Raw genomic sequence first — 8,908 nt, forward strand, 5'->3', positions numbered from 1 at the left:
TACATTGTTGACATTCGGGGCTGACGTCACCGCTCCCCATTCACAATAACTTTACGGGAGCCGGGCAGCGCACCTCCCCGGCCGCTGGGGCGCCGTACGCCCGGCGACTAGCGTAAGCCGTTCCGCGAATGGCGCTCCGGGGGCTGGGGCGGGGGACAGGGGGCGGGCGCGCGCTCGACCGGCTAGCGGGAGGGGGCGCGCCTCACGCCGCCGCCGCTCTCCCCGCTTTGTGCGGCCTCGCGGCGAGGAGAGCTCCCGGCCCCGCTGGCCGCCTGGCTCGGTCCGGCCTTACCCGGGACTCGCAGGGGCTTTGAAGGGCCAGGGCTGGAGGCTAGTGGGATAAGGGGAGGTGAGTGGTGAACGCTGGTGTGGCACGTGGGGAGGTGGGCAGAGCCCAGCGCACTACACCCAGGAAGGGGAGCCAGACCTGGAGACCTGGGATTCCGGGATTGTCTAGCGTTTCCCAGAAGGGGCAGAAAAAGATGCACGGACCCTTCAAAGCTGACCGGTCCCCCTCTTGGGAGGGGGTGGGGCGAGGAAGAGTAGCTTCTGACCCGACAGTGATGTTGACGATGTTGACGATGTTGACGGTTGAATGCTTTCCAGGAGGGCCTCAGCCTGTCCCACCGAGGGACGCTGTAAGTCCCTACGCCAGGCTTTTATAAGGGGCGCAGGCAGTTGCGAAGCTCAATGAAAAGCCTACCTTCCAGCTGCAGCCCCAGCTCCTACTGGGTTCCAACCTGTCCCCTGCCTCTCACTGGGGAGGCTGCCAGGGTGTTGCTGCTGCACTTTTAGGCCATCCTGTGGCTGCCCCGTCAGAAGAAAGCTTGATGGTCGTTAGGGTTTTACAGAAAGTAATTAGGACTTAGAACGAACGAACATTTGCAATAAAAGGTGGTTGTGTTATTGTAGTGCTGGTGCCTGCAACTTTACGCCTGCCAAGGCCAAGAAATTCTGCCACGTTTCCCTGAACACCTATAACTTGGCCCCCTTGTGTACAGGCAGTATTCCATATTATTACGTGTGGTGCTGATTTTTAATGAATATTATAAAACTTTGGCTCGCTCTACTGAGAGTAGGATCATAAATCCCCCCTGTAAAATGGGCACTGGCATATGCTGAGGAAGCAGTGAAGCGTTGCCCTGGGATTCTTGTGCTATCAGCCAAAGTGTTGCTCTGAACCACCTTCGTTTGAGGGCAGAGTTTTAAAAGGCCCCATTTTGAATGTCTGGGTGGAAAACTAACTAAGCGATGGCGGAAAGGAAGCAGAAGGGGCCAAGGTAATTTTTCTAACATCATTGCAGAGCTTTGTCATGTAGGTTGAGACCCATATTGGGAGTTTTCCTCTGCTAGCCTCTCCAGTATTCAGCCGAAGAGCAGTTCTCACAGAAGTCCTCAGTTTTCTAGACTTTGGGTCTGGTGCCCCTTTTGACAAAACATCCTGCTTTTGAGGTCCCTGCCTGGGGCCTGCCTTGTCATCACCACAAGGACAGAGAATATTGATGATCCCTGATCTGCCTTGGTGGGGCCATGCAGGGGCCATCCTTGTGAACAGGGATGTTTCTGCATTCCTCATTCTTGTAAGCATGTTAGTGTCAATGCGATAACTGTATGCATTTTAACAGCATCAAGAAATGTTTTGCTCACAAGAGCCAGGCTTGAGAAGATCCCTATTAGAGTTGAGGAAATTCATTTCCTTTTAAGCAGGACATGGCCACCCTGCTGTGAATGAAGTTGAGAACATCAGCGTGGGGTGTGGGGGAGTAGGAGGGGGGACACAGCTATAAGCTGATCTTGCCACCTTGCTTCTGGTCCCAGATGTATACAACGAAGGTTATTAGGTCATTTTAATTAGTCTACCTGCCAAAGACTCAGACTGGAGTTTTCTTAGTTTGAAATTCTCAAGGATGAGATTGGGACAGCAATGAGAAATGAAAAAAAAAAAAAAAAAAAAAAAAGAATGAAACTATGATAGGTTGTATTTTTCAGTCATTCAGGGAGATTGAATTAGAACTAGTTGACCTGTAAGATCACATCCAATACTGCAATTGTGTGCCTCTTTTGCTGTCAAGAAGACAAAATCTCTGCCTTTGAGGAGCTGGAAGTCTAGTAGGGAGTTAGTTATTTCATTTGAAAAGTTAGAATTGGGTAATTTGAATTAAAGCCTGTAAAGCATATTCAGAATCATATGAAAGTTGGATGATAATTCAAGAACTGGGCATTCTTGTACCAGAACTACTGCAGACGTTAGGCTGTGGACAGCCTTAGCACCCTTGCTGTGGATGTTTGCTGGCCATTCCCTGGGTTTGCAGTGCTGCCCTGGGCATCTCAGGTATTTACAACGTGAAACACATGCAGGTCCTTCCCTCTGTATAATTGTGGCAGTAACTTGAGTAGAGGTCAATTTCTTTCCTGTGCCTGCAACATTCAACCTTTTCTGATATACTTTTTTTCTACATAATTAGATGTGTGTGCTGATCCAGAATATGGGTTTCATCTGTGCTACATTTCCAAGCAGTTTATGATTTCCAGGGACAATGATTTGTACCATAGCACTGAAGTCAGTAAACTTTATTCCTATAAATAGCCTTGATTTTAATAAAATAAAATAAAATAGGTAAGATTAAAATATGCAGGAAACAAAAGGATGAGCAAAGGAAGATAGAAAAAAGAAGTAAGCATTTCTTAAGTCTTTGATTTTCTTGCTCTCGAGCACCCTCTTAGAGGATCGATGATGTTGAAAAGATGTAACGGTTCTTATTAGGCTGAACAGTTGGCAGAATTTTAAATGTGGTACCTTGAACATGACATAGCGGGACAAAGTTAACATCTGACGAAAGAGAACGGAGTGAGATGTTTAGAGGGAGAGTACCACAGCCCGGGGGAAGCCAACGTCCTGAAGGAAGTTCTGTTAAGAAGAAACTGAGTTCTACTCATTGGGCCAATTCCTTAGAATTATGACTAAGGTTTATTATTTCAAAACCAGATGTTTTGAAGTGCGTCTAAACCATGAAACCTCAGGTCAATACTACACAGGTGACACCTGGGAGAACTGATGAAATTTGAATAGCTTTGAGCAGTGTTTTATTCAAAAACTGTTGAGCCACCTATGTGTGGCAGGCACTGGTCTACAAGCCAGCTTGTAGAGTTCTCATTCTAGTGATGAGACTGGGATGGGGGAAGGGGACAGACCATAAACCTACCATACATTTATAATCAAGTTGTATGTTATAATATCTGGAAGTGAGGAGTGTTATGAAAGCATATAAAGTAGGCAAAAGAGTTCAGGAGTGATAGGGTTGGGGCCATTCTAAGGCATGGTGATTGGATCTGGGAAGATGTCCCTAATGAGGAGACATTAGCAGAGAATGAATGAAGTGAGAGGGTGAGCTCTGCGGCTATCTAGGGGGGAAGCTTTTCAGATATGGAGAAGGGCAAGTGCAAAGGTCCTGAGGTAGAGTGGACTTGGCATGCTCCAGGGACAGCAAAGAGGCCATGGTGCCTCATGCAGAAGAGCGGGGAGGAGAGTAGCAGGAGATGATGCCAGCGGGATAGCCAGTAGGCTTCTAGTTTAGGTGAAATTTACAGGGCTTTCTGCAGAGAAAGGACATGACCTGGACTTGATTCCCAAAAGATCATTCTGTTTGCTAAGTGGAGGAGAGGGCAAGAGTGGGAGCACAGAGACTGATTAGACGGCTATTGAGATAGGCTAAGAGGGAGGTGATGGTAATTTGGACAGCGATGATAGCTATACGTGGAATCTAAATGGCCTAAATAGCTGATTAACTGAGATTCCATTTTGTGAAATGGGAGAGGCTACAGGAGGAGCAGGAATGGGGGGAAAATTCAAGTGTTTGCATTTGGATAAAGTGATCTTTAGATGCCTGTCAACATCTAAGTGGAAAAGTTGATTAGACAATTAAACATGAAACTTTAAACTTCAGGAGAGAGTTTCAGACTAGAGACAAATCCGTGTGTCACACACATAGAGAATCTAGGAACTTGGCGGGAGAAAAGAAGAGAAGAGGTCTGAGGATGAGACCTGGGATATTCTAACAGTTAGAGGTCAGAACATGAAGAAAATGAAGAAGCCCTGGCTAAGGTGGCTGAGAAACAGCCCCAGAGAGAAGGGGAGAGGGGAGTGTAGCATCCTAGAAGCCAAGAGAATGTTTTGAGAAGCAATGAGTAATCAGTTGTGTCAGTGCTGCTGATGGGTCTTATTGACGGGAACACATCATTGACTTTTAAATGTGGTGACCTGAAGAGCATTGGTGACTTTGACAGAGGGGACTAGGAAAACATTGGATGTTATCCTTAAGGATCTTTACACAATCTAGGTGGGTAGTCAAAACTAACATAAAAAACAACTGACAACTGCAATGATTTTATATTTACTTTTATTAATTAGTGTATTACTCATAATTAACATTTAAAATTATTACATAGAAATTGTATTTATTGGAATTTATACTATTAAAAATTAAGAATGTATAGAAATTTTTTTTTACAATAGCAAAAAGAAAATGGAAAAATCTAAATGCCTTACAGCAAAGGATTGGCTGAATAAGTGGTGGCTCATATATGAAACTGAATATCATGGATTCATCAAAAATTATGTTGAATAAGTACATATAGTGTCACTTTTAATGCTTTATTAGTACAGTTCCTTTAAAATTACAAAACAGTATGATCCCAGAAGTGGAAAAATTATCTAAGCAAACAGAAAAAAGTCTGGAAGGATATACAGACAGTGTTAAAATGGTTCCCTCAAGATGAGGAGCTTATGAGCGGTTTTTCTTTTGGCTTAACTGGTTTTTAATTTTTTTTCTCTAATATAAATGTATTACCTCTGTAATAAAGAAAGCCAATAAAAGTTATAAAATTCAAGATGTGTGTAATTAAATTCTAATAAGAACTTAAGTGTTGTAGGTGTTAAGAGGGAAAAAAAAAATTTATGAGGGCTGAAACAGCCAGGAAGGTTTTCACCCAGAAGGTGGAATTTGAGTTGGATATCAAGGCTGGGAAGGATTCAGAGAAAAGGAAAGGTAGCTGGACATTCAATCCAAAAGGATCCCCAGAGGCTGGACTTTGGTCTGACCAAAGCATCCCTGTGTGGGAGTGCTGGGAAGGAGTAAAATGTTATGACATCTAGAAGGGTAGGTCAGAAGTGAAAGGTATGGGGGAGCTGCCTGCTGTGACTGGCCAGCAAGGAGCACCGAGGTACTGCAGAGAGGAAGGGTCATTGGGGCGATTCAGGTTTTCAAGATACAGATTTTCCCTTCCTTTCCTCTCTCATTGGCCAAGACTTTGTTAGAAAGCGATCACTTACCTGCTTGCCTTTGCATCTTTCAGACATTCCTTGATTCTGAAGGATAAGGAGATTTTGTCAGAGAGATGGCAGGAAAATTGGAGGAGTGAAAGTTCAGAAATTGTAGAATGTTAGAAGTAACTGCCAGTAGCAGTATATGGGACTGGAAAGGCAGACATGAACCAGAAGCATCAAGATTTAATTTTATCCATAGGGCATAATGCCTCTTCAACTTTTCCAGGGAAATGCTCATAATAGCAGAAGAGATAGAATGCTAACCAACCAGGGATCCCGGAACCTGGACCCAAAAGGCCTTCTCTAAGCACAAAATGTCTTTAAAATCTCCCGTTATAAGTTAAAAATTCAACTGAACTTCTCTTGTCCTCTCTGATAAGCATGAGTTGATTTTGTAAATAATTTGTGACCATCAGGACTAAACATTCCTCTCCCACACTCAAAATCTTTGATTAAAATTAATGCACTGCAGGAAAATGCTCTGAATTTACCTTGTGTCTTCAAAGTTCCCCAGAGATCCTGGAAAGCCTGGCTGGCTGGCTTTCAATGACTAGTTTCCAGCTGTCAAAGAGACATAATCAGATGTGGTTCTAGAAATAACAGCGTTGCCAGCATAAAGGGGCCCGAAGAGCTGGAGACAATAGCAGACATCCAGGTAAGACGGTGGGAGTGCAAGCCAAGGCAGTGAGGGGAGTGGGTCACTGGGGCACAGAGAGAGGCAGGGAGGTAGGAACCTGAGTGGAGGAACAGGCTGGAGATGAAAGGATGGAGCAGACAGAAGCAGGAGAGCCAGATATGGCAGGGTGAGAATCCAGAACTCTGGGCAGGCGGGAGTAGCCATGGGTGGACAGGAGAAAGGCAGACATTTTGTGCTCATTTCAAGCATTAAACGTAATTGGGTGGACAGAGGATGTTTGTCAGATCTCTACTCTGAAAAGTGGAACTTGAAAACTAATTGGATTATCATCAAAGAAAGTAAGATTTTGAAGCTTCAGGGTGAGAATTAGGGATTAGAGGTAAGAAAATTGGGGTTGAACAATAAAAATATAAAACATACCCATCACTTCAAAGAGTTACCTGTGTCCCTTCTAATTCAATCCCCCTACGCCTACCTTATTTCTTTTGGTCATATTTGTTTTCTCTAGAGGTTCATATAAATGGGATTGTATAATATGTAGTTTTTTGTATCTGGCTTCTTTTACTTAGCAGAATATTTTACATTTATTTGTGCTGTGTTTTGTTTCAATAGTTGCCTCTAAGTAATATTCTATTGTATGAATATTTTAAAAATGTGTTCATTCACCCGTTTATGGGCATATGGGATGTTTCCAGTTTGCAGCCATCACAAATAAAGCTGCTATGAAAATTAAAAAAAAAAAGAAAAGAAAAAAAGAAAATTGGGATTGAGAGTTGGAATTTTTTTTTCCAACCTGGGAAACAGGGAAGGAGGTGATGAGTTCAAAGCTCACGTAAGCAAAATAATAGTAATGGTAATGGCAATAATAGTAATAATAATAATATTGGGTTCCTTTTCCCTTTTTTTTTTAAAAAAAAAAGTAGCTCTAACAACGTTCTCTTTTAACCCCTCAGAGCCTGTTGTGATGCCTGAAATAAACGAGTAAGTAAAATGCAAATGTCTGTCTCTTCATTCTGCCCACCTCAGAAAGATGTTTTTGGACAGTAAACTGATTATTTTCAGCTATCATTACATCTCTGCTTAAGAAACTTGAAAAAGTTTGGCTGCAGACAGAAGTAACCTGACAATTTTTGAAGGACTTTGAAAAGAAAGCCTTGATGATTTTATTACAATAAAAATGTACTTGAACCTGACAGTTTTTTCCCCTCAATCCAGCTAATGATTTTTCTAGGGGCACAGAGCCGAGTTCACTAATCCTATAGCAGCTTCCCCAAAGAATATATAAGAAAGACTATACTCACAGTTTCTAATCTGTTTAAAAAACAAACCTGTTTACGTGATATAATTACACAAGGGCATCCAACCTGAACGCTGCGAACAGCCACGCGCCGGTCAGCGCAGCTGTCCTGCGCCCACGTGGGTGCGTCACGCACGGCGCCTGCGTGGATGGCTGAGCTTCGGGCGGCGTTGTCTCCATTTTCCTGAGGTGCTTGGTGCAGAGCGCTCCCACGGCACCGCACACGGAGGCGCTGCACTTCAGGTGGTGGGTGTGTGTGGCAACCCTGTGACTCGTGCCCAGACTTGAATGGGGCGTCGGGTGATTCTGCAGATGGATGGAAACACCAAGGCGCCCTGTGTGTGTTCCAGTTTCACTCCAGCACCCTCTGGATTTACAGCTTTGCCCGGGTCTGTCGTCATCGCCGGCAAGATCCTGCTGGTAGGTTGTCCTCCATCCTTCATTTTCTGAGGCTGGAAAGGGCAGTGTTAAGGTCGGTGTAGGTTGTGTCTCAGGACCGTGCTGGGCCCTGATCCAGAGAAGCGACCCACATTCCCAGATCTGATGACCATTTCGTGTGAACCAAAGCATGTGCTGAATCCGAATGCTTGTTTATTAGGGTGTTATAACCACGAGTGGGTAATTTCCAGGATAGCCTTCTTCACTTTGGAGAGAGCAGAATGAAATGCTGAAAATTCTTTTCTCTCAAGCTTTCCTTCAACATTTTTCTCTTCATTTCTGACCTCGCTTCTGTTACCTGCTGCCTCACCTGTGGGTTCATTTCAATCACGAAGAATATCTTTGAAAAATAACTTACATTGAAATAATTTCAAACTTTTGGAAAAGGTGCAAGGCTAATACACAGAACTCCCGTATCACCCTCACCCAGCTATCCCAATTGTTTATATTTTGACACATTTGTGTGCCCTCTCTCTTTCTGCCACCCACCACCCCGTCTGTCAATCTATATCCATATTTACATACACACCCATTATTATTTTTTCCTGAATATTTGAAAGCAAGTTTCAACATGATGTCCATCAACCCCTAAATGCATGAGAGCATATTTTCAAAAGGCAGTGACACGGTCCTACATGAGCATAATGCAGCATGCCAATCAGGAAGTTAGTGTTGCTGTAACACTGCCCTCCAATCCAGAGACCCTATTCAAATTGCACCAACTGCCCCAGCAACATCTTTTTCCTTTCTGGTCCCAGGTCGGATTCAGAATTGCAGGTTACACTTAGTTCCATATCTCTCTAGTGTCCTTCCATCTGGGCTAGCTCCCTGTTGATGTCTCCTTGGCCCCTGCCCCATCACTGCCTCCAGGGGAAGGATAACAAAGGGGAATGGAAGCGTGACAATTGTTCTTTTGACTATTATTGGATTCAAAGTGTTGGTACTAAATTTACTAGATTGCATTTAAGACTTGTGCAATCTTTGTAAGTGATGTCTCGGTAAAAAAGAAAAAAAAGATAGAAATAACCAGGTGAAAACAAGTGTTTGCACTTTGTGAATAATTAATAAAGCATCCAAGTGAATGAAGTTTCCTCACTTCACAAGAACTTTGAGTTTGCTGTTCTCTTTGCCTCTTTTCTTCCCCAGCAAACTCCTGCTCATCTGCTCTGCACTTAGCGAAGTTCTCTCACCCCTCCACCCCTAACCCCCAACA

The sequence above is a fragment of the Camelus ferus genome, chromosome 8 (genome assembly GCF_009834535.1).
Source record: "Camelus ferus isolate YT-003-E chromosome 8, BCGSAC_Cfer_1.0, whole genome shotgun sequence".
Classification (NCBI taxonomy): domain Eukaryota; kingdom Metazoa; phylum Chordata; class Mammalia; order Artiodactyla; family Camelidae; genus Camelus; species Camelus ferus.